Source organism: Ambystoma mexicanum, chromosome 9 (assembly GCF_040938575.1).
Source record: "Ambystoma mexicanum isolate Mex_15411 chromosome 9, UKY_AmexF1_1, whole genome shotgun sequence".
In the NCBI taxonomy this organism is placed as follows: domain Eukaryota; kingdom Metazoa; phylum Chordata; class Amphibia; order Caudata; family Ambystomatidae; genus Ambystoma; species Ambystoma mexicanum.
In genome coordinates, this window is record NC_090931.1 from 565,228,011 (window position 1) to 565,254,835 (window position 26,825).

The 26,825-nt window shown below is 44.3% G+C and overlaps 1 protein-coding gene across 3 annotated transcripts in view; it reads right to left on the bottom strand.

Annotated features, from left to right (window-relative positions):
* DOC2B (double C2 domain beta) overlaps nucleotides 1-26,825 on the bottom strand; it is a 2,325,944-nt gene that overhangs the window by 941,680 nt on the left and 1,357,439 nt on the right. The gene's annotated exons all lie outside the window — the stretch shown is intronic.

A 26,825-nucleotide genomic window follows, 5' to 3' on the forward strand; every position in this document is an offset into this window, starting at 1 on the left:
GGGTACTTAGGTTTGGACCAGGGGCAGGACCTTAACTCATTCACACCTTCCTATAGGCCAACCTACATACGTACTAGTACCTTGTGTTAATACTCAGGAGAAGGGGTGCAAGAAGAGGCAGAGAAAGTGCCTTCAGAGGAGGTCCCGGGCACAGAGGGAAAGGAGGAAGGGACTCTGGTGGAGGTTTCCACAGAGCAAGGGCAGGCAGGGCCCATGCAAGAGCAGAAAGGCATGTCCTTCATGTGTGAAGGGTTGCAACTACAATAAGCAGAACACTGAGAGAGATACATGGGATAGCTCCTGCCTGTATTGGGGGGAATTGAGAAGTAAGTGGTCTCCAACCAGCAGAGTAAGAGAGTGGAGGACAAGATGGCAGTATGTCAGGAGGAACATCTGTGGATGAGCAGTCTGTGGAGGTGCCTGAGGAGAACCTAGATGAAAGGGAGTATGAAGAAGATGGTGGTGAGGAGATGGTAAAGGTGGAAAATTGCCCTACAGATCCTGCTGTGGAGAGGGCAAGTCAGGCACAGGAATAGTCTTAGGGAGAAAGACCACTAACCCCATGCAGTGACATGGACGTGGCCTAGGGGCATTTTGCTTTCCCCCAAAGTAAGACTATTAGGCAGGTGGAGAGTGAGGTCTTCTGCATGGTAGAGGACTGTTGGAAGAGCATGAAGCAGGGCAGAAAGGCAAGATTGGGCTTGCAAAATCTACTGAAGCACTTGCATACTCGAGTAGATTTTTATGAAGGTCAACAACCACTTGGATGGTATTCAACCTTGCTGACGAGTACAGGGTTGTTTGAAACTTTTTTTGTCATTTACTGCAAATACACTTTGCAGTAAATGGCAAATGTTTCACTGTGTGTGGCTGGCCTATGGGTGGCATCATTGTGCCAAATATAAAGTGGATTTATGATACCAGGCTACATTTTACAGGAAGCCTTGGTACATTATCTTTGTAACCCGTCAACATTGGTCGAGTGCATTTCTCTTGGGTCGAGCAGGTAAACTAGGTAACCCGATCTGCAGGTCTAGGGGAATTTTTAAGAACGGTCCTGTGCCTTGGGAATGACAGGCATGGAAATCAACATTTACTAGTAGCATACGGAAATGTACTGGGAAAATTAGTCCCTTGAAACCACTGAGACCACTAGCTACCCTACTGGTGAAGAAGCAGGCCCTAATACATCCCAGGGCTATTGTGCAGCATGGCTATAAATGGCACACTGGGGAAAACCCCCTGCTGATCATCAACACCTTAGTGGGAGGCAATTCTTTGTGGGAGAGCTTGATAAATTTAGTGGGTGCCAACAATCTGTGGAATCTCTTTTGATTTGTAGTGAATGGCACTAGCAGTGCCCTGTGGGAGGGATAGAGCGTTTTTGTGTGTGGGTACACGCTGTGAGTGAGCCCATGAATCTTATGGTATGACTGTACACTGTGAGAGTGATTGAGAACTTTAGTGGATGGCCGCACCCTTTAAGAGAGCCTGAGAACATTAACGGATGGTTGCGCCCTATTAGATTGCCCAAGAATGTTAGTGGCTGGCTGCAACCCGTGAGGGTGCCTGTGCATTGTGAGAGAGCCCAATAAAATTTGATAGCTGGTTGTTACTATTGTGAAAGTAGTAGGATTCCAAAAATGACTGTTCATCCTAACTGATTTGTTGGCTATGGCGAGATGTAGTTCCATAGTCATCTGCAATGAAGTGACTGTTTATTTTTTGTAAATGTCAATTCCTCAAATTGCAGCAATGCAAGAGTTTTCTTGCCCTTGGAGACAAAATACCCAACACACCAAAACCTCTCCCAGACTATACAGTTGCATGGGGTCACTTAGCAGTTCAGCAGTAACTCTCACAAGTAGAGCTGGCCATAAGGACTGCTGGCTTTACCAATACTGAACTGGGTGATCACCCATTCACATGTGTGAAGTGTTCATTAGACAGAGAGCAAGCATCTCTGTAGGTGGTGATCCACCGTCTGTCCCTGTTGATGACCTGTCTGAATTCAAGATGCTGAGTCACTTAGGAGCTGGACTATGAATCTCCTACATGCAGGCTGTACCTGCACCGCTCACAAAGCTTTCAAAAAGCCTTGTTGAGGTACCTCTCATTGATCTGATTAGTATGAAGGTAAGAGGCTTTTTAGGTGGAGATACGTGTTCTTTATTGGGGAATTAGGCAGGCAGCTGCAGTACACCTTCAGTCAACGACCCCAGCATACAGTAGAATATTGTACAGTTCCAATCCCCCACTCCACATTCTCTCGCTACAAGCCATAACATTCCAAACAGAAACTGTTTTGAACAGAATATTCTTTGAAACATAACAACTATGTACAATATTATCATTACAGCAATATAACACACCTCCTTCCCTTAATAACATATGACTAATAACAACTGACTGGAACTTTATAAAAGAGTATATACATGTTACCATGTGTGCAAGGTGTAGGTAAGTAACAATTGACACCTTAAACATAACACATGCAGGAATAACCATACATCAGCATGCGCTGTACACAGGGATGTTAGTATCAACTTTACACTCTCTCCTTATTCCAGACCCCACCTCCTGCCACTCTCACAGCACAACCACATTCTCTCCCCACTGTCTTTTCACTGGAATACTTAGACCCACATGTTCACACTTTCCTTGGCAACTCGACCTTTACTTTATCCCCTCGAACCATCCCTTCACTCTTCCATCGATTTTTCATATCACATCCTCTTAGACACTTACCCTTTTTTTACTGATGCAAACTCTGATGCTTTTTAACTCCAACACTGCCATTCTGGATAATTTCAGCCACCCAGGTATGAACCATGTGTCTGGCTTGTGACCTCTGAACACTTCGAATGGGGACACCGGAGTCATACTATAAGGTCATTATTCTGTATTGACACACTCTACAAGACAACTTCTCCCACCGTCACCGACATTCTTACACCATCCATAATGGTTCTATTAAACTTTTCAAGACATCTCTTGCATTGTGGATGTAATAGACATCCCTTGCATCGTGGATGAAACAGAGGTCATTTTCTGCACAATGCCTAATTCTGTTAGCCATGTCTGGAATTCTCTCGACACAAGCTGAGGGCCATTGTCACTCAGTGTGCATTCTCTGCAAAATACATGTTCTCGAAACGTAGTTATGCTCCTTGACGTACAATCTCTCTGCATTCCCACTTGGGGCCACTTAGATACCAGATGCCTGACCACTATAACATAGCACTCTCGGGCACTCACAGAATTCAAGGGACCGACTAGGTCAATGGCAATACTCTCCCACAGAACCCTGGGTGCCTGTGGCACCAGCATGGGAGGCAGTCTGGTTTCTAAGACCTTATCGGTATCTTTACATCCTCACAGTCTTTACCTTGTGATTGTATACATTCTTTCATTTCTGGCCACTGGTCAGTTCTTATCACAGACGTTGTCCTGCACACACCCATGTGTCCTCTATCACCCAAATGTACAATCACCTCTCTCATTCTGTCAGGAACTACTAACCCCTGACCTCTGAACACAAACCCTCATTGAATACTGAGTTCATTCTTCACCCTCTTATATTTCCTTGTTTCCCCACTACTCTTGACTCCATTGTCTCCATTCCCCAACCACTGATCTTCTTTGTTTCTCTTGATCTGCTATAGATCCTGTTCTCCAAACATGCCTACATCTAATCCTCTTCTTTGAGGCACTCTTCCACAACAAACATATACTTGATACCATCTCTCAGGATCAACTCCTCGTAATCACCACCATCGTCCTCTACTGGATACCTGGACAAGCTATCAGCTACTGTATTGTCTTTTCCAGCTATAATCTAACATGGGTACTTCCCTACTTTATTTTGATGACAGGGTGCCTGTGTCAAACGGGAAAGAAATAATGCACTAAGAAAGTCAAAAAAGTATAGAGGCTACCCCCTCCCTTTTCCACGTATTTAATACTTTGCAGCTATGTTCAAACAACAATGGATAAATAATCCACTGCTAACAGCCAGAAATCTATTAAAGACTATTTCATATTTCATCATGACATATATAAATTACATATTGCACAAAAAAAGCATACACAACAAAAGCGGCAACCCTATGTCTCCTCTCACAAACACTCCAATGTGTTATTCTTACAAAGACTGTACCATTGTGAGGTTAGTAAACATGAGTGACCAAGTCTTGCACCACAATACTGCACATAAGAGAGCAAAGACCAGTTCTAGTACATCTTGATAACAGTTTATACCTGTAACACTGCCCAGAAATCCACGCATGACATTTTGAAACACACTGGCTGCTGATACCAAACCAAATGGATTTCTAATACACGTGAACATTCCAACATGTGTTATGAATGTTTTAAGATCTGATGAATCTGGCTTTAGTCAGATTTGGTGATAAGATGATCTCGGATCAAGAAGAAAAACATTTTTTCACCTGAAAGATCAGTGAAGAGTTCATCAATCTTTGCCAGAGGAAAGCATTCTGCAACAACATTCTTATTCAATTATCTCAGATCAAGCTAAATTCTCACTGCTCCACTGCTTTTTCTCACAACTACAATGGAATAAACCCATTCAGGTGCATCCATGTGCTCCATTACTCCTTCCTTCAACATCTTTTCTAGTTCCAACTCGACTTCTTTCCTGAGAGCCAACAGCACTCTTCTCACTGTTGCTGCAACAAGCACCACTGCTCTTTTTAGTTTTGTTTTTTGAGTACATCATTTGAGACACCCCACTATTTCTTTGAATTTACTAGGCACCCAACTGTATACTTCTTGACCCCTACACCTTCTTACAGCACCAATGTATTTCCCTCCTTCTGTATACACCTGTACTGAGGCATTGGGATCAAGCTGTCTGTAAGCGCCACAAAAATAAATTGCCTTCCACATTAGTTACAACAATTTTACTTTTCTTCTCCTGAAATACCAGTTCAGCCTGGATTTAGCCTATGGTTTCTATGGGATTCTTACCATAGGCATTAGGTTTGACTTTGGCCTCTTGCAACGTGCAATGCCCTAATGTGGGTTCCCACTTCTCTTTCACTATTAAAGTAAATTCTGCTCCACTGTCAATCACATAGTAATACCTATACCATTCACCTTTATTGCATGACCTAGGTTTCTTTATTTTTGCCCCATTGACTGCATTCACCATCTGCATAGTTTCCACTCTATTGTACAAGTCATCCTCCAAATCATCTTCATCACCATTGACATTCCCTTGAGAAGATGACAGCAGCCTGCAAGACTTTGCTAAACGACCTCTCCTACAACCTGCACTTAACATACACTGCACTGTAGTCCCTGTTCATTGCTGAATGGTGAGTACTACCACATCTGTAACAGTACCAGACTTGTCATCGACTCATTTGACTTTCCCTTTGTCATTGTTTCTCCAATCACCATCTTTCCTTCACTTTCCTTCCTGTAGCCAAAGCCTGTATTTGCCGTATTCCTCCCTCTCTGCACCACATTGATCCCACCAGGACTCTTATATTTCTCTTTGTTCAACTCCTTAATGCATGAGGCAGTGTGGTCCACCTACTTGGCAATTTCTATTGCTCGATCCAGATTGGGATCTTTTTCCTTCCAAAACCCTTCTCTAACGCTATCCTCGGTTCACTTAATCATCAGCTGGTCCCTAAAATGTTCTTGCTGACAATGTCCAGAATGCCATTTGATAGCGAGCCCTAGCAAGACTGTCACAAACTCCTCAATTGTCACTCCTTTCTTTTGCCCTCTAGTGGAAAAATGATACATAAGCAATATTGTATGTTCCTACACCTCAAAGTGCTTGTCTAATTTAGCAGTGCGTGTTTCAAATGTATTGAAGCCTGTACCCTCCACTTGTTGTGGTGGTTCTGGCAGCCTCTTGAATGTCGCTTGCCCAGCATGTCCTAAGCAATGATCCTAAGCATCTTTCCTTTCAACCTAATCATTTGGTCGATATACTGCCAGTACTTATTCCAGGAAGTCCTCCTTCAAGTGTTTCCGCATGACTATTAGCTTGCCTGACTGAGGAAGGGACAACACGGGACCTGGAATGTTCGACATTCCCTGACTGTACATGTGTCCCACAAAATCCACTTTTTCCAATCACAGGCCTTATTTTACTCCTGCACTGCTTAGGCCAGCATAGTCTGCATGTCAGCTCCTCGCCAATGACTCAGGCAGCTTCTTGCAGCATACAGTGTACTGCTCCCTGCAGTTCCTGGGCCCTCAGAGCTCTCAGCTGATGAGTAAACACTGAAGCTCAGCGAACGTTGCCGGGCACAAAGCTTTCAAAAAGCGTTGCTCAGGCATCTCTCATTTATGCCATCAATCCTAAGCTTGACATGTCCTGTGTAGTGGTAAAATTTGGATTGGTCGAAGTTCTTTTTACTGCCTTAATTCTTTGTCCAATTGATGTTGCAACTGCTCCAGCAAAGCTTCTTTGCACATTTGCACAATGAATCCTCCTTGCAATGCTTTCTAGGCGTCCTCCTCCCCCAACTCTTGTGGATGGAAGCTGTCACTTTACATTGAAACTTGCTTCTATAAAGGAAGGTAGCAGGTTCTCAATGTAACCTTCAATTGCAACTACCTGTGGATGGGTCTATGTGAACATTTTGAATAAAAAATACTGAGGCTGAAAAGGCAGAGTTTTTTTTATTCGAATTGTTTGACTTATTTTCACTCTTCTTTCAAAAGAAATGCGGGGGGAGACCCTCCATAAATCCCCCAACATTCCCACTATCCTAATCTATTCACTTACTCGACACCCTATCTATTTATTTGCGAAAAAGGTGCAAAAAGTCGAACAGTTTGACTAGATTAACTCTGTATTTTCAGCCTCATTATTTTGGTATGCAAAATTTTTGGTCATTACCCCTGTGGATAACCTCACACGTTCAAAAGCAGGTCCCTCACTATCTCTGCTGCATCTGCATCACCTGCCAAGGAACAAGCAATCACCATGTTGGTGCGGTTGACCTCTTGTAGATACACCAGAGGGATACATTCAATGAGGGACACATTGGGCCTCATTACATGGTAGGCGGTAAGGGTTAACGGTCACCGGTAAGGGTACCGGTGACTGTTAACCCTTACCGCCTGATTACGATAAAAAGCAGGCGTTAAAAACCAACCCGCAAAGGGACCAGGGTGCTAATTACGCTACCGCAATTTGCGGTACCGTAATTAGCACCTTCCCCATTCCCATTATGCCCTATGGGGCAAAAATGGGAATGGGGAAGGACAATGGGGGAAGGGGACATTACCACCCCGCCAACCTTGGGATAGGGCGGTAATTCCCCTTTCCTCCAAGGCGGTGCCGGTATTTTACCGGCATGGACCAAGGTGCTAATAGTACCTTGGTCCACCGCCTAGTGTGTAATGAGGCCCATTGTGATGGCTAAATTGCTTGGTGGCATCCTCAAAAGGCTGTAGTGCAGAACCGGCATTCGACTGCAGGTGGTACTGACACAGTGTGCAAAATGCCTCATCTAGAACTCTGCTGTTAGTGCTGCAGTGATCTATGATGGCATTGCATTACTCTTATAGTAGGGTGTGAAGCAGAGTTCCAACGGGTGGCCACTGAGGTCTCCAGGTTGTGCAGTGGCAACTTGTGGCACACCTACGGTTGATGAAGGGTATTTTTGGTATGGTTAAGACCAGCTGAAATGTGAGCCGACGTTCTGGGCTACATCATTTCTTTCACAGGTTCGCAGCTACCGATAATGCACGTGACTACGAGGTGAAGGCATGCGCAAAGCAGGAGATGTGCATTGTATTGGCAATTCTTAATGCAGCAATGGCATTGGATGCATTGTCTGCTGCAACAAGGACCACATGCACATTCTGAGTCTCCTCCTCTTTCACCTTCACCCACATGTCAAATCCCCCATGGCTTCTGCCCTGAAACCCCACCATGCACAATGCTGCCTGATGCCAAATTGCATACACCTTCTGTTCTCTTACATGACTCCGATACTCCTCTAGGCTGGTAAAAGAAGGAGACACTGGTCCCATCGTACATGGTGAAGTCCATTTGGTGTCCTATGAACTGCTTTAGTATGTAGCCATAGCCTCATCATACAATTCATATACCACCTCGTAAGAGAAAAAAAAGAGGCCGGTAACCTCCCAGCGATGATCAACATTTCTTATGCCTCCATAATCTAGGATTGTCCACATAGGAGAAGGGAAATATGTCTCCTGCCAACATATTAACCAGGTTAGCATCCAGCAGGCTCTGTCTGTCATGTGACTTCTGATATTTTAGTCCATGCTTAAATGCTAACACAGCACTGGCTTGAAGTAAAGGTGGGTCACTTCTTTGGATCGCTAGAGTTCAGCTGTAGACCTTGGTGTGGCATTCCCAAGCAATGATGTAGCTGCAACATGTTCATGAGTAATTGTGTGGACTGGTAGCTGTATGCTGCTTGACTGGTGCTACGTGGAGGGAAACTCGCTGGATGTTTGGAGTTCTTCCCATGTCTGACTTTGATTGTGAGATAACACACAGATTAAGCTCATCGGGGTGCAATAGTTCTGTCAGTGATGGGGGTCTTCTGGATGCCGTGTAATGATGTAACCTGCCTATGGACTCGGAAGGATGTTTCAGAGAGCGTGTACGTAGCTGGTGTCAAGCTCCATTTACTAGAACAGCCCTCTGTACCTGTGATGCCATTATCCTCCTCCACTTCCTCTTCAGTATCCCTGCTTTCCAGCAGCAACACTCATTACTGCCTGGACACTTAATCATTACCATCCCTGCCTTGATCATCATCCATGGCAAAACCATCAACCTATTCATTACTGGATGACTTAACTGTGGATTCAGTGGAAGAAGAGAGGGAGCCAGTATTTTACATTTCCTCACATTGTTCAACCACACCATGTGTTGTCTCCTCCTGATTTTATAGTAGACAAACTCTGCACCCTTCTACCCCCGAGCAGGGACTGAAAGTCTTACCTCAACCGCCTCCATCGGTCTCAATGGATGTCCATCATCGTGGTGCATTACCCATAAATGTACTCCAGTGTGCCCTGCTTTAGAGGCGTGGGCAATGAGTTCAATTGCAATTGTGGCATCACAAGTGCACACAGCAAATGCTGCTGCAGATGTGAACAGACCATGACCAGTATGTGTTTCCCGGCCTCTGTTTTATTTGGATGCTGCTGATGTTGTCCCAATATGTCATTCAATCAATGATTGGTGTATCACCTATCAGCTTGAATCTCTGCTACTTATCTCCTCCAACATGCAAGTGTGACTCTCCTACACACTGCCCTCAGTAATTCTCAGTTCTACCTGCTCCTCATCCCATGTGTCACCTGATGGCATGTGTCCTGTTTACTCACTCCAAGAGATGTATACTGGCTGGAGTATTACTTGCATGTCAGATTATTTGCTGCTTCCCCCCATACAAATAACATGACAGGATTCTCAAGCAAGCTGGCATCAGTGATTGCCTGCTGTACCTGATCCTCCTCCCAGATGTCACATAATGGCATATGTCTAATCCACTTAGTTTGAGAGACTGACTCTAACTGATGCCTCACCCACCTCTCTGCATCTCTGCTGCTTCCTCCTACTGAAATCGTGCACGTGTCACTCTCCTACAGCTGCCCTGTGGGATTTTCTTCACTTCCTGGTCCCCCTCCCAGCGGTCACCAGAGGAAATGTGTGTCATCCACTCACTTCAAAAGACAGACACTAACTTGTGTATCTCCTGCCTACCTAAATCTCTACTTCATCCCACTAAAATCAAATAAGTGTGGCTCCCCCACAAGCTGCCCTCAGGGATCCCCTCCTCTACCTCCTCCGCAGAGGTGTCACCAGATGGCACGTGTCTCTTTGACTCACCTCAAGAGACAGATACTGACTGGTGAATCTCCCACCTCCAAGAGTGGCTGCTGACTCCTTCCACCAAAATCACTTATGGTTTTTGTTCTCGCAGTACATGTGTGGCTTACAGTCACTTAGACATATAATGCTTAGCTTCTCCTCCTGCCAACAACAGCTGATATTCTCTCCATGCTGTAGGACGTGTTACACAAAGCCAAGAGGGATGTTCCTGTGTGTCTCACAATCACCCAACCTCTCCCTCATAGGGATCCCCTCCCCCTAAATTCACACCAGACGGCAATTGTGTTGTTAACCCACTTCAAATCCCTACATGCACCACACAGTGCTTCCTAAGCAACATCTAACTCTCTGAGTCCCCAGTCACTTACTATCTATCCTTACTCTTCTCCCTACTCAAACTACACTCTGGTTCATTCCCCCTTCCCTAACTTTCCTAAACCTGACTCCAGCAATGGCCGCCTGCCTCTCTAAAAGCTGCCCCTAAGTCTAAGACGGATCTGTAACCACATGTCACCCTTTAAGCTTTGCAGTCAAACTTTGGACGAACATTGCAAAAGGCCTGTCCAAAGCTCAACCTGCTCACATTAAATTACATTTGGATTATTTGATCTTCCAGCGAGTAATTTCATCCAGGCTTAGTGTTTTATAATAGGTTAAACTCTAACCTTGGTATTCCCAGAGTTCATAGTCTTCATCTTTTTATGACTATTAACCATAACATTATATTAAAAAGAACATCCCCCCACTGATGTCCTTGTTTTGTTAAAGGGAGTATTGTCTATTTTGTATGGGAGTAATATTGACGGATTTGTTTGGTATCTTCAGGTTATAATGACTATTGTACTTTTTATGCATGCTGTTTTGATGTGTATGCAGAATATTTCACAAATAATCACTGAGCATGCAGTTCATCCAGGATGGCTGGCTGCAGGTGATGCATTAATACAGTATGTGTTAAGATAACCAATGATGGCACTTGCTGTCTTTTATTTTGTTGATGTTATGTGTGTGGTTGTATGAGTCTGTGGACTGTTTTAGAAGTATCCTTAAAAAATGCATTTTGACTATAAAGCACTATTTTGTGCTGGTAGAGCATGGATGAACTGTTGCAACAGAAATATGTTGAGTGCCTTTTAAAAGTAATATGATATATGTTTAATGTGTGGTGTTGTTTTTGCTATTTTGCTATGGTTCGTAAGAGACCGTTAAACTTTGATGGACTGTGGTGAGTTTTACGAGTATGCAGACTCGTTTCCTTGTTTATTAGCATATCTTTCTTTGTATCTGATATGTAGTTTTGTGGGTTGGTCTGGTTTCTCAGTAGATATATACAGACCCTCTTCATCCGAGCTGGAGCTCCGGCTGCTCCCCTCCGAGCTGCAGGAGCAGCACTACTACCACCTTCACCCTGCTGGGCGTCAAGGTAAGTTTATGGGCATTTCTACTTCAGCCCAAGCTATTTCCGTGGATGAGCTGCATCCCGTGATGTATTCACCGTGAGATTTGCAGCCCCGCCTGCATTGCAACAGAATTCTGCATATTTCTACAAAAATCGTAGCTTCCTGTTTATTTTCGGAATCGAGGTGCAGCCGCCATTGACCAACACAAGGATTGCCTCTTTCCAACATGGCCGCCCCACGTAATGCAACCCTCCCACCTTGAGGCATTGACCCCTGAAGCATCCGGATTTGATGCCAGAATTATTTCTAGCCAATCATATCTCAGCGGCAGGCGAGCGCCGACCCACGAAAAAAGGCTACTGACTGAGCTGACCGAGCTAGCCATGCTGCCTGATGCTCCAGGTGCCTTAGCCTTGCCTCTTCGACCCCCGCATTCACACCTTCTCCAGCCCTTAAGTTTGTTAACCTAGCCTGGACCCCTGGCCTTCAAAGGCATCTATGGTGAGACTCAAAAGCACCTATCGCATAATATGTACTATCGCACTATGCACTGCAGCCCCTGACATGAGACTCAAGCTAGTTGCCTCCTGTACAATCGCTCCTGTTGCACAGTAATGCCTTCACTACTTCATACTGAACCCTGCTTATTACCTGCCTAGCGCCAACTTCATTGAAGTGCTTTTTATTTACCTAGCGCCAACTGCATTGAAGTGATTTTTATTTACCTAGCACCAACTGCATCGAAGTGCTTTTTATTTACCTAGCGCCAACTGCATTGAAGTGCTTTTTATTTACCTAGCGCCAACTGCATAAAAGTGCTTTTTATTTACCTAGCTCCAACTGCATCGAAGTGCTTTTTATTTACCTAGCACCAACTGCATTGAAATTGCGATTTACCTGCCTAGCGCCAATTGCATTGAAGTTGCGATTTACCTGCCTAGCACCAACTGCATTGAAGTTGCTATTTACCTGCCTAGCACCAACTCATTGAAGTTGCTATTTACCTGCCTAGCACCAACTGCTTTGAAGTTGCTGTTTACCTGCCTACTACTACCAAGTTGATTCTGCTTTTCTATCTGCCCGGCACCAATTGCCTTGAAGTTGCTATTTACCTGCCTAGCACCAACTGCTTTGAAGTTGCTATTTACTTGCCTAGCACCAACTGCATTGAACTAGCATTCTTATCTCCCCAGTGCACTAAGTTGACTTTGTATTTTATCTGCCCAGCGCCACCTAGTCGATTTTGCACTGTATCTGACCAATGTCATTTCAGCTGTAACTGCATTCCACCAGATCGGTACCAACCTATCTGCACCTCCAGGCAATCTTTGATATGTCTTCCACATAGCTCCCAGACACACTGCCAATCCAGGCTACCCACTGACATCAGTGCCTCCCTGAGTCCCCAGCACTCTACACTCCATCCCGGCATTAGAGCTACCTCCAATCCCACCTATTCATCACACGAGTAAACCATGCACCTGCCAATGACCTCTATTGTCCTGCTAAGGACTATTCTACACCTAATCAGCAACTTATATCCCATCATGATTCCTACCTCGTCATTAACAGTTACTACACAGTATCTGGTGACCCATAATAGCAAACCTCCAAGCTAGAATAATTTGGACACCATACCTTGCAGTCTCCTGCAGAGAAACCTTAAACTTTGCGCTAGACTCACTAAAATTTATGAACCTCTAGCTAATACTTACCGCCCTCTCATAAACAATACCTCTAGCAACCTACAGCCTAATACCAACATCTCCCTCCACAAAACCATCAAGACCAAAAACCCACTCCAGCTCAAAAGCCGGCTTACCCGAGACTTCAACATTCACCCTATATACCTCCACGATTCCCAGTCACCATCCAAGGAATCCACCCAGACCAGCTTAAGAGAAGCCCTTATAAATGCCACCTCAATGGTAGCCCACGCAATGGAAATTGCTGACCTGCTCCAGACAGAATAAATTGACTTCCTTGCTATCACTGAATCCTGGCTTTATTCGGTGGCAGGCCTGGCAATCATGCTAGCCATCCCTGAGGACTACATCCTCCTTAGAATAGATCGCACTAAGTCCCGAGGTGGAGGCCTCGGTGACCGTTAACCCTTACCGCCTGATTACGATAAAAAGCAGGTGTTAAAAACCAACCCGCAAAGGGACCAGGGTGCTAATTACGCTACCGTAATTTGCGGTATCGTAATTAGCACCTTCCCCATTCCCATTATGCCATATGGGGCAAAAATGGGAATGGGGAAGGGCAATGGGGGAAGGGGGAATTACCGCCCCGCCAACCTTGGGGTAGGGCGGTAATTCCCCTTTCCTCCAAGGCGGTGCCGGTATTTTACCGGCATGGACCAAGGTGCTAATAGCACCTTGGTCCACCGCCTACCGTGTAATGAGGCCCATTGTGATGGCTAAATTGCTTGGTGGCATCCTCAAAAGGTTGTAGTGCAGAACCGGCATTCGACTGCAGGTGGTACTGACACAGTGTGCAAAAAGCCTCATCTAGAACTCTGCTGTTAGTGCTGCAGTAATCTATGATGGCATTGCATTACTCTTATAGTAGGGTGTGAAGCAGAGTTTCAACGGTTGACCACTGCGGTCTCCAGGTTGTGCAGTGGCAACTTGTGGCACACCTACGGTTGATCAGGGTATTTTTGGTATGGTTAAGACCAGCTGAAATGTGAGCCGACGTTCTGGGCTACATCATTTCTTTCACAGGTTCGCAGCTACCGATAATGCATGTGAATACGAGGTGAAGGCATGCGCAAAGCAGGAGATGTGCATCGTATTGGCAATTCTTAATGCAGCAATGGCATTGGATTCATTGTCTGCTGCAACAAGGACCACATGCAAATTCTGAGTCTCCTCCTCTTTCACCTTCACCCACATGTCAAATCCCCCATGGCTTCTGCCCTGAAACCCTACCATGCACAATGCTGCCTGATGCCAAATTGCATACACCTTCTGTTCTCTTACATGACTCCGATACTCCTCTAGGCTGGTAAAAGAAGGAAACACTGGTCCCAACGTACATGGTGAAGTCCATTTGGTGTCCTATGGTGTCCTTTGGTGTCACTAAGTCCCGAGGTGGAGGCCTTGCCATAATTTCCAAAACTAGTCCGTCCCTGAGACTCTCCACACCCCAAAACATAGACTCTTGCGAATCTCTCACGGCCAAGTTACCCATTTCAGACTCCCAGGCCCTGTCTATCCACCTTATATACAGACCTCCTGGTCCCTTAGGCTCCTTCGAAGAAGACCTAACTAACTTTTTATCTGATAATCTCAAAAACGCCTCACACTGTCTCCTCCTAGGAGATCTTAATTTAGGGTTTAATGACCCATCTGACACCAACGCCATGCTCATCAATGACTCCCTTGAGGAACTGGGCTTCACCCAAAAAGTGATGGTGCCACCCATACCAAAGGAAGAACCCTTGACTGGGTAGCAGAACACAATTGCCAGACCTCCATTACGTCCATCAATCCTCAACCTTGGTCTGACCACCCCGATCTCCTTCTCTCTAGAAGCTACGTCTCCATTACCCGCCACTAACATGGCCCAAGCCAGCCCCATGAGAAACAAAAGATACATCACAGCTGAAAAACTCACCCCATTGATTCTTCCCACCTTAAACCCGCTCTCCGCCAACACTGACCCCTTCACTATGGTAGAGGAATATAACAAAATAATGTTATCATCATTAGACGCCATAGCACCACTGAAAAATAGAAAGAGAAAACCTAAAAAACATGTGAACACCTGGTTCACCCCTCACCTGAAAGCTATGAGACTAGAAAAACGTAAAAGTGAACACATCTGGAGACAAGACCCTTCCGAGACTAACAAAAACAATCTTAGTAAAATAGCCTCCCTCTACAAAAAAGAAATCATACTTGCCAAACAATCCTCTTTCAAATTGCGCATTACGCAAGCCAATTCTAGGACTAAGGAATCCTTAAAGAAATAGAATCACCCATCATAGTACCAGATACCTGTCACAAAGACAAACTATGGTGCACCAGCATTCAGAGTGCGCTATCGAATAAGGTAGCGACTCTCCAAGCTAAGATCAATAATAAAAAAGAAACCCTCCTCCTGGCCCCCAAGCCCAACAAAATATCGAAGCCTCTGCCCCAACTACCGCCACCACCTTCTGATCAACACACCCCACTTCAACTTTAATACAGTATCCATCTTAGAAGTTGAAAAAATCATCCTTGGACTCAAACCCTCTGCCACAGTGACCCGTGCCCAGCCCAGACCTCTCACCATTCATCTCCAAACTCATAAATGCCTCCACTGGTATCATACCCAACAATTTGAAACAGTCTTGGGTTCTCCCTATACTTAAAAAACAAATCCTTCACCCTTCCATACCCACTAACTACCGCCCCATCACCACAGTCCTGTTCCTGCTTAAAATCCTGGACAAGGTAGCTTACCTCCAAATCCAACAATTTCTGGAATGCAACAAACTTTTAGGAGTATGGCAGTCAGGTTTTAGACCACCACATGGAACTGAAACAGCGCTAATAAACCTTAAGGCACAGATCGACATGCTGAGGGACAATGGTAAGGCAGCACTACTACTGCTACTTGATCTCTCAGCGGCGTTCGACCTAGTAGACCACAAGTTCCTGTGCAACCACTTGGATTCTGCCGCCCACTTCTCACCAGAAGCGATAGGATGGCTCCAATCCTTTTTGGGCAATAGATCTATGCGCGTCTTCTCCCGCATAGCAGCAGCCGACCCCATACCAATCATCTGTGGGGTGCCACGGGGTTCTTGTGTATCCCCCACTCTATACAACATTTTCACGAAGCCCCTTTTTGATGATCTAGCCGACCTGGGTATTACCTACAATAACTATGCTGATGCTACCCAGATCCTCATCCCGCTGACGGGCGACTACAACAAGGATTTGGTCTTTGTGAATAGAGTGTACCTCATCATCCAGGCATGGATGGCCTCTCACGGTCCATGCCTGAATGATGACAAGACGGAACTCCTTATCCTAGGCACCCCTGCGAACCTCAACAAATTAGGCCAGAATTATTCCAACTTTATAATAGATGATAATAACATCACAAGTCAAAACCCTTGGCTTCTATTTAGAATCGACACAAAATTTTAAAAAGCAAATCAACTCCATGGCCTCATCAACAGCCTACACCTGCAAACTAATTAGAGCAGCTAAACCCTTCCTTTCCCCCAACAACTGCATTACCTTGGCAAGAGCCCTTGTTCTGTCCAAACTGGATTATTGTAATGTCCTATACCTAGGGAGTAATAAATACATTACCAATAAGATCCAGATCTTGCAAACAGCGCCTTAAGAGCAGCCTTATGCATTCCTAAGAAAGTCCATATCTCTGACCACAGAAGATCTAATAACTGGCTATCTACGAATGATAAAATCTTTCTCAAAACAGTGTCCCTCACACACAAATGCCTTCACCAAGCTGCCCCAAAATATCTCACAGACAGATTTACGAGACAACTCGCCAACCGACTCACAAGAACTACTAACGCCTACCTTCTTACAGTGCCCAGGTATAAATGCACGAAGACTGGCGGTTAAAGGTGCCCAATCCTGGAACTCCCTCCGCCCACCCCTGAGGGCTGACCTACCCTACTCACGCTTTAGATCTCATGTCATCTGCTGGATCAAGGAGAATGACCTCTAACATTCTAGTACATATCCACGGGAATCTTCCTCCTTCTTGTACTCATTGTATATACTACCGATTGCGTTTTTATTGTGTAGTTTGCGTTTTTATTGTGTAACCAACCAGTTTTCATGCATCTCCTGTAAAAACTGCCCTTATCACAACTGACTGTATATAAATGTATGATATTGCACAGCACTGTAACCTAAGCTGAACCACCCTCTTGATGTCTATTGTTCCTTGATACCCATCGGGTCTGGCGCGCATTACAAATATTAAACAAACAAACAAATATATAGAGATTAAAAAAAGATATGTGTGATTGTTTCTCCACTGACATATTCATTGGATGGATTTTCCTACGGGTGTGACTGTTTTTTACATTGTTTTTAGGTGCATTGTTTTTGTTAGACCATTCCCCTTTAAGCTTCCTTTGATAACTTGATTGTGTGAATGAAGATTACAGTGAGATTGGACTTGGAGAGCAACCTGTTGTGTATGATGGTCCTTCTATATTTGAGACAGTCTGATTCACGTTCAAGAATAGAGACACTTAAACAGTACATGTAGTAACTGTTTTCAGTTCATAATTTGGTGAATGATGACATGGATAGTGTTGGGTGTATTGACCCACGTTCGAGCTACTATGCTGCAACATTTGGTGCTGTGGGCTTAGAAAATCCAAGATGGCCGAAAAGCCCACATTGCGCCATAATCCAGGAAAACCGCGCAGTTTTTGCACACACCAAAATGGTCGCCTAACCTGCCACCCACCAGTGCGAGAGTGGTGGGCCGGAAGCACCATGAGTGAAACGTGGTGCCAAAGGAAAAACAGCAGTGCCTGTTAGCTCAAAAGCGCATGGAAATCACTTTGTTTCTCTGAAATGCAAGCTAAAAATGCCTATTTTAAACATTGCAAGATATTCAAAAATCTCACTGAACACCAGCAGACATTTGGCAGAATGTAGTCTTGTGTACGTACAAAATCTGGAAAGATGAAGAGCCCAAAAAAATGTTTATAACAAAACTGGCTGAGCTGTGGATGTCAGCAGCTGAATTGAAATTGGACTTAAAGCCACTAAAATCGAAATGTTTAAAATAAATGAGTGACCTACTTTGAGTGTCACATAGGTTGCAACTGTTTAAAGGTCATAGTTTTGAACTTAGAATCAGCGTTCTAGCTGCATGTGTAGAAATTGTAAGTTTGATTTGAATGAAGAAAAACTGGGAACAAAAGTGACATTTGGCTGAAGCCTGACTTGAAGAGATTCAAATTCTGCCCGGCAACTACCCCCGACAGGAGTTGAAACTTGCTCAGCCACTGCATTCCAGGCCTGGCTGCCTTCTGCTGTTCCCACCAAAAGGAGGTCACACCTCTCTGATTGAATCAGGGGAGGAGCACCTGGGAGCAGGGAAACAGAACAATGAGCCTTCCTTGGCTCAGGCAAATGTTAAATTAGGGGGGGGTCGTAAATGGCTTCCTCTTGAGAGAAACTAGGAGGGGCAGTGCCTCTGTGAGCAACTTGAAATGGAGGAAGTGGACAAACCAGAAATTCCACCATGTGCTTTGGGAAACCACACCCCTCTGGGCCAGAGCATAATTTTAAAAAGATGGATAATTCATAGTACGGACTTGTCAAAATTATATAATTAATATCCTTATTCTTGTGATTTTTCTATGCACATTTTAAGAGGTGTTAGGACTCTGTGGTATGTTCTGGGGGGTAGTAGCGGAAAATAAGGTATGACTCTGAATGTCTGTATGTTACAAATCTGACACTTTATCATCTGATGCCCATATTCCTTGTGCATGTTTGTGTAAATTCTGGAAAAGTTTAGAGGTTGTGTTCTTGATGAAAAGGGCAGAATTCTGTCATAAGTGGACACGTCATCTTACAAAGACAGGGATCAGATGGTTTGGTGCTACAGAAAATATGTTAACTGGACATATAATATTAGAAAAAAGGTACATAAATATGTATTTCGATCAAAAATAGATTTGTTGGCAAATTGACAAGGGGAGTGTTCTTTCTATATGCCATAAAATTGATGCCTGATTACGCTCCATTCCTTCCCCCAATCAAGTGAGAGAGGAGGACTTGGCCAATGATAAGTTGTGAGGGGCAGGCTTAGTTATGCCCACGCACACACCCACTTGCAGAACACATAAAAAGAGACTGCTTGGACAGGCAAGACATTCACTTTTCATTTTCTTGCGGAGCATTTTGCCAGAACACACAACATCTAGAAGGAACATCCAGAACTTAGACTCCAGATAGACTACAGAACTTAAAGCAAAGGCTTAACCCACAAGCTGAGAACTCTTCTCAGCAGGCCTTCAGACTCCAGCAATCCAACCAAACTATTCTACAGCCGGGCGAGCTGTTGGATTCTTTGCCAAGAACTTTTGCCAGAACAGGTAGCCGACCCAGAAAGCAGTGCTGTATCCAGAATCTACTTGATCCAGACCAGCAGAACCACAGACCAGACGGCTGTGAAGTGCAGAGCAGAGCTGACCCAGAGAGCTGTGACTTCTGAACCCCCTGCCGGAGTCCAGTCCAAACCTGCTGACCAGACCCTGACGGCCTATTTCAAATTCATAGTGTGAGTACTCAGCCAGAACTGTGCAAAACCAATCTCTTATTTTAAAATAATCTAATTCAAACTATTTTAACCTATTTAGTACTGCATCATAAGAAATCGTGTGTCCATCCTGTTGATTCAAAACCTTCCACAGCGCATCTGTCATTCTGAAACGAGATTTAACTTTCATTTTAGAGCTAAGATTCTAAGCTTTCCAACAAGCCTAAAACCGACTCTCTATTCATTATAGTTATTCCGTAATCGCGCTCGACGCATTCGGAAAAATTGCCGCAAATTGACATTTTGCTTCATTTCAACCACGTGTAAAAATATCTGTCTTTTGCTTCCATTACTGAATCCCGTTTTCAACCTGATAACCATCCCTGAATCATTGGTAGGGCTGGCCTGAACTGATTTAAAGTATCTCTCACTCACCCTGAACCTCTAGAGGGAATTAAAAGCATTTTCAGCATATTTTTCACTTCATTGCCACCACATTTAAAAGGATCTTGCCTGCTTTAAAATCATACCTGTTTTCCTCTAAGCTCGCTGGGGGGAACTGGAAATTTGTATTGCATTTTGTATTCCTGAGAATTGTGTGCTCCCCTTCCATCTCCTTATCTTGCATAGGGGGGGAGGGAATTGTCAAAGAAAAAGTGATCATATTATCTTTTTTTGAAATCATATCAAGTTTATTTCTGTGCTGCAGTTTTCCCTCATTGCTTTTACTTGAAACCATAAAAGTATTTTCTGCTACCTTATCCTTCCTATACTAACTCCTCATTGATTGTAAAGAAGTGTGCTAGTGTCAGATTATCTATTGTTGATCAACATTATATTCATAAGGGTGCTATCAAATGTTAATTTATTATAAAAGTGATATATATATATATTGTTTAATGTTTCCAATAAATCTTTTAAATTGCAAAACAAACCTACTTCTTGGCTCAGTGAGGTCAGGGGGATTCAAAGAGAGGGGCGTTTTATAAGGGTTTATCATCCAGAGTATAACTTGTCATAAAAATATATAAATAAGGGCGTCCCTTGGGCATCCCAGACGAGGCACTGACTTAGTGGGATTGCTGAATTGAAGTCACTTAACAATAGTTCTCCTCTGTGAACGGTACAGTGAGCTAAAATGTGATTGTAGACTCTCCTGAGTGGGCATCTTCCCATAGAACAGGTTATTTGTCTGTGTTTGTTCTCAGCAAATAGGCTCCCAGACTTCTTTGAGAATGACGACATAGAGCACATTTTTCTCAAGGTTCTCCCTTTTATTTATAATAGGTTGCATTTGTTTTTAGTCATACTCAAATAACTATATGCATTTTTCTGTGCCATATCTCTATTATATCTTGAGCTTTTCTTCTGTGCGACATTTTAATTGGTGTTGCCGTGTTTTTTGTTGCTTTGTCTCACAGTTGGTTGCAGCTGCATCAATGTCATTCATGTTCCTTGGGCAACATATGCCTACTTTTGCAAATTACTTTTTGATTTTCAAGTGTGTCCTTGGTGGGGCAATAGCACTCCAACACAAGGAAAGACAATTAAGTGTGCGTTTGTGTCAGTGGATGAGTGCACAGTGGAATGTGTTGTGAGACGTTTCTCTTTTCACTAGGCCTACTGTGGCTATATGAGTAGTTTTAGTGGGTTTTGTGGAATTGTTAATGAATGTATAATCATATTTTCGAAGGTGTGGATGTGTGTTTGGGTTTTTGTTTACTGTGAGTTTGTTTTCGCTTGTAGTAGTGGGTTTAGTTTTGATAGTATGAATAGTGGGTGTCATTTTTGGAACCAGTATGGTGGTCATTTGTGGTAGGATGGTATGAGTGATTGTTGTTTGTGGCATGGAGTCTGCATTTGTTGTGAAAGTGAGTGAATAGGAGGTGGGCTGCTGAGCATACTAAGTGCACTTTTGGGTACACTCATACCCAGAAATGTTAACTTGAAGGTATGTCGCTGAACTTTTTGTTTTTTTGTGCGCAGTGCGCATTGAAATAATCCCTTTTACTTAGTAAATTCACCACAAGCAGAGGCTAAGTATGTCATCACAGCGCTCTAGCTGATAGCAAACTCATGGGTTTAGGATTTGTCTTTGCTGCAAACACTCTGAGATATTTACTTGTTATTGGCACTGTGCTCCCGCCATTTTCTTTTCAGTACTAATAATCTTTTCAGTTCTTAACACACCCAAAGAATTTAGCATTATTCTAGTTTTTCATCTCTATAGTATTTGCTTTTCTAACACCTATTTTAATGTAGTCCAGCGTGTTATGTATTTATGGTTTCTCAACCGCAGGAATGACAATTTATGTTCCTCAGTCAATATATTCCTACATTTACGTATTAATTTTACATTTTGTAATTTGTTCTGTAATTATGTAGAGTGTGGTGGCATGTTACGGTGTGTTTTTAAAAATCTCTGTTCACCTGCAACACATTTTTTTTTTTAATCGCACATCTCTTACTGAAATTTGGTTAGTGGTCTTGATGTTTTGATGCATTATTTTAAACACTTTACGACTGTGGCGCATGTCTTGTAATACTGATTTATTACATAATGTGAGTAGGATGTTTTGGTATGTTTTTTTGAAAACACTGTTCAAGCGTGCCTTACACATTGGAAAATGTCAAAGTACTTCATGAAATGTGGTTAGTGTGTGATGTTTCAGTGTGTTTTCTGATACGCCTTGCAACATTCTTTATTGTGTGTGTGTGATGTTTCGGGGTGTTGTTTAATATGGTGTGTGGCTGCAATGTGTGTGTTTTGAAGTTGTATATAAGGGAACGTGATTGCGATGTTTTGATGTGTTTTTAAAATGCAATTGCACATTAGGAGATGTGTGCAGAATGTCTGGGTATGTTTTTAATACGTTGCAAAAGTGCGCTGTATGCATTTTAAAATGGCACAGTGGTAAATCACATTTGGTTAGTATGTGTGATGTTTCAGTGTCTTTTCTAATACACTACAGAACTGTGAGTTATGTCTTACCGGACTTGTTAAGATGAAATGGAAGCGTTCATAGCCTGGGGTGGGAGGCCTACCAAGGAGAAATTCAGAGCCAGTCCTACCGCTGCACAGGACAGTGACAGCGACAGTTGATAGGGTCCCCATTCGTGCCCTCTCAAGTGCCAGTTTGGCAGATTGTGTTCTTATTGCAGAATGGTGAGCGAACAGCAGAAAGAAGAGCAACCAGAAACGAATCGCAGCAGCCCACGTAACTTTCTACAGCAGCCCATGGCAGAAACCGCGACCAAGTTGAGAGATAGAGACGCTGCACCGGCAATTGTAGTCCTGCACTGCAGGGGTGTTGCTAGGTCAAGAAAAGATCCGGGGCTAGACTAATGTCAGGACTGTTGGGACTCAGGGCTAGCTAGCCTTTTGGTAGTAGCCCCTGAGCTTCTATCTGGGGCTACAACCAAAAGACCCAGGGCTACAGCCCCCTCAGCCCCCACTAGCAACACCTAGGTGCCACAGAAGAACCAGAGAGTTGAGAAGGAGCTCTGGATGGGCAACGCGGTCTGACGTTGTGTTACACGGCAGCCACAAGAAACACAGAGAGACATCCTTGAAAGGACAACCATGCTACCACAGACTAAGACAAACATCAAACATTCTTTGGGGCACGGTACTAACCACAAAAGCGGAAAGCACCAACCCCCTAACACGAACATGAACTAGGAAAATGCAGGCCACCATTGCAGCCCATTGGTGGCCCTACACAGAGAAAAGGGTTGGGGCTTAGCCCAATATTTGAAACCTGTTGGGTCCATAACAACTCTGAGATCGGAGCCATATGGTCTAATTGGTTATGGATAGAACACCAACCAGGAAACACAGAGGAGGAAGCAGAAGGGTGTGGCCCGTTTGGGTGAGGTCATAGGAGGTGGCAGATCAAGAACCCAGGAGGAGGAAGGATGGTGGAGTAGACAGTGAAGGTGATTTCTGAAGCATGTGAGGAAACAGGTGAGGTGTGGGTTTGTCAGTGCAAGTAGTACTGCAGTGTGTGTGCAAGTGTAACCAGTGTGGATAGAAGTATTATAAGGTGTGATTGTGAAGTGACTGGAAGTGAATGACAATTCAGTGAGTTGTTGGAGGGCAGAGTAGTAGTTTGAAGGTGGAGAGGAAGTTGGAAGGTGGAGCAGCAGTTGGAGGGTGGAGTAGTTGTTGGAGAGTCGAGTAGTGACTGGGGGCGTAGTGGTGGTTGGAGGATGGAATAGTGGCTGGAGGGTGAAGTAGTGGCTGGAGGGAAGAGTATTGGTTGCAGGATAGAGTAGTGGTTGGAGAGAGGATTAGTAGTAGAAGAGTGTAGTAGTAGTATGAAGGAGTGGTGGTAGTGTAGTGACATCAAAGGGTGAGACGAAACTTAGGTGGAGTGTGAGAGACCAGAAGGTGAAGTAAGGAGGAGGGAGGATTCAGGAGAAGAAAGTAGGAGAGAGATAACCGTCAGATATTGAGAGGGAGAGAGAGAAGTGGGCATGGGAGAAACAATATACCTGTGATGAGGGGCATACCTCTCTCTATGGGGTGTCACAGAGAACACAATATATATATTCTGTACCAGGTTGCCTTTTTTGTATATAGATCCATACATATACCTATATATTCAAGGAAAAAACTTTAGTTGCAGGGATGTTAAGGTGAGAACTTAATGAAAAAAAACACCTGACATTCAGCTAAAACCACCATAACGTGGCGCACCCTGTTGTGCAGCCTATGACCACAATGATGACATCCCTGATGACATCAATGATGACATCACTGGTGACATCATTGGGGGCAGTGCCCTAGCACCTATATGCAAGTGCCTGATCAGGCAGAGCCTCTGCCTGGGGATAGGGACATTGCCAAGCTGCCAACCACGCTTACTAGGGTGCTTGGCTGCCATTGGAACCCATGGAGGCCAGGCCACCCCCACCTCCCCCCTTGTTTCAGAGGAAGCTAGCCATGCAGGAAATGCTGACTAAGAAGGAACATCAGAGCCTCCTATTGAAAATGCAGTTATCAAGTGCTGGTGCAGCGTAACACCCGCAGACCCAGGACACAACAATCCTTGCCTGCTGCCAAGATCAGAAAGAGCTACAAGGAGTATACACAGCGCGGAGATGAGACATGAGGAGGGTGTGATGGTCACAGAAAGCGGAAGCATCCAGCAGTAAGATATTGTTAAGGCAGAGCTTCCACTTGGATAAAGTTAGCAGCCTTGCCTAATATCTGCTTGTGGGGCCATTACAAAGTTGGCACGGAGCAACACCAGAATGAGATAGAGTAAATAAAGTGTTATTATATGCAGTTACAATGTTGAACAAAATAAATAAACCTCTCACTCAACCACATCCCATTTACCTTGGAGCCTTCTTGTAGTCACTGCACTGGGATTCAACAGGTGGTTTCCCTTGCTCATAAATAAGAGCCACGCCAAAATCCAGAATGCATTTTCTGTGTGTAAAAAGTCCAGGCTGGGCCATTTAAGACCAGTAGAATTCAACAATGGGATGTCTTCAACCTAGGACTCAAACAAAAAAGTCTCTGGGTTTCGCAAATTCTCTGGGTTTAACATGCGCTTGACTTCTTGGTGACTTGGGGGTTTGAGTATCCCCACATTTCTCTCCATTTTTCTTTCTTGGCTCAATATTCTGTAGATTCAGGTCTTCTGTTTCTCATCCTCAACTCCTGGGAGACGTTTTGTTTGGGTCTCAGAGCCCTCATGTGTTTGCACATTGGGACTGGGCAACAGCAGAAGATAGGCAGAGTGGAGACAGGACTCGCCAAAATCTCCCACCATGCACTGGCCACCTGCATCCCCCTACAAGGTCATCATCATCCTCATCATTATTATTAAGCCTTTATTAGACTGTTTGTCATTTTCCAAAATACATCCACTAAATGACAAGCATAAAATATATATATATATATATATTACAGTCAAGAATCAGCAAGGTGTAGTTGTTCACTTCGTCCACCTCTCTGTCTTGGGATGCTGGATCTCAACCCCAACACCCCGCTATAGTCTACCTCCTTCACAATCAATAACAGTCTTGTGAATTTGGGGACCTTTTCTTTATCTCCTGTTTTCTCCTCCCCGACCTCTCTCATTTCCACTGCATTGATGCTTTGCGTGTGCTTGTACTTTCACCTCCTCCACTATCACCCCTCAACTTTAGGGTATGTCTCCTCCTTTGTTTATTCACTCGGATCTTTCCCTCAGCCAACTTTTCCCACAGTCCTCTTCTCCTTTTCTCGACTTCTTTTCCATCTTCCCCGAAGCCTTCTCCTCCACATCTCTGCTAATGTTCCTTTCAAAGTACTTTAAAACACTATGCTCCTTTTTAACGCCTCCTCTGACCTAATTTTAACACACTTCCCCTTCTCCCATCGGATGCCACCCTGACCTCTTTCTTAACACACTTTTCCCTACCACTGTCCCCTCTGACTTCCTTTTTAACACACTCTTCCTTCTACCCGCTGATATACCCTCAATCTTCTCCTGAAAAGTCTTCTTCAGTCCCCACTTTGATGTCCCCTCCAACCTCCTCCTAATATACTCCACCTCCTTCTCTCCCCTTTAACGGTCCCTCCAATCAACTCACTCCCTCTGATACCCCGTCACCACCTCACTGTCCTCCACCGCATTCGTCCTTTCTCCCCTCATAGCCATCTCTCTCTAGCATCCTTCATCCTTCGCCATATCAATCTCATTCTTCTTTCACCTTCAACTCTTTCTCCATCTTCACATGCCCACACCGTGTATACCAAACCCTCTTTGTTTATATACTGGGTTGGCCCTGCTCCCAGCAACCACCCGACGCATGCTTAGCCTCACTCATGTCCATCTTCACATGCCCACACCGTGTATGCCAAAACCCTCTTTGTTTATATACTGGGTTGGCCCTGCTCCCAGCAACCACCCGACGCATGCTTAGCCTCACTCATGTGTTTACTATTTTCAAGCTTCGATGCAGATTGGATGAGTGGTGACTGTATACAGCTTCCATGCTTTCCTCTTTGGCAAAGCCCCCGCCTCTCTGAGTGGTGATACAATCCTTTGGCTGCTGCCATCTTGAAGTGCCTCTACACAAAAGCTGGGAGTGAGACTGCTTTTGCCGAGCATGGCTTCTCAGGACTGCATGCAGCGCTCCTCTTCCATGCTTGAAATAAGGCAAGAAAAGGTTTTCCGGTGGCCAGTTGCCATTTTGATGTGGTGCACAGGACTTCTACCATGCACACTGTTTTCCTAGGTTCTCGCATACTAGGGTCAGTTTTATCCATGCGGGGTAGGACT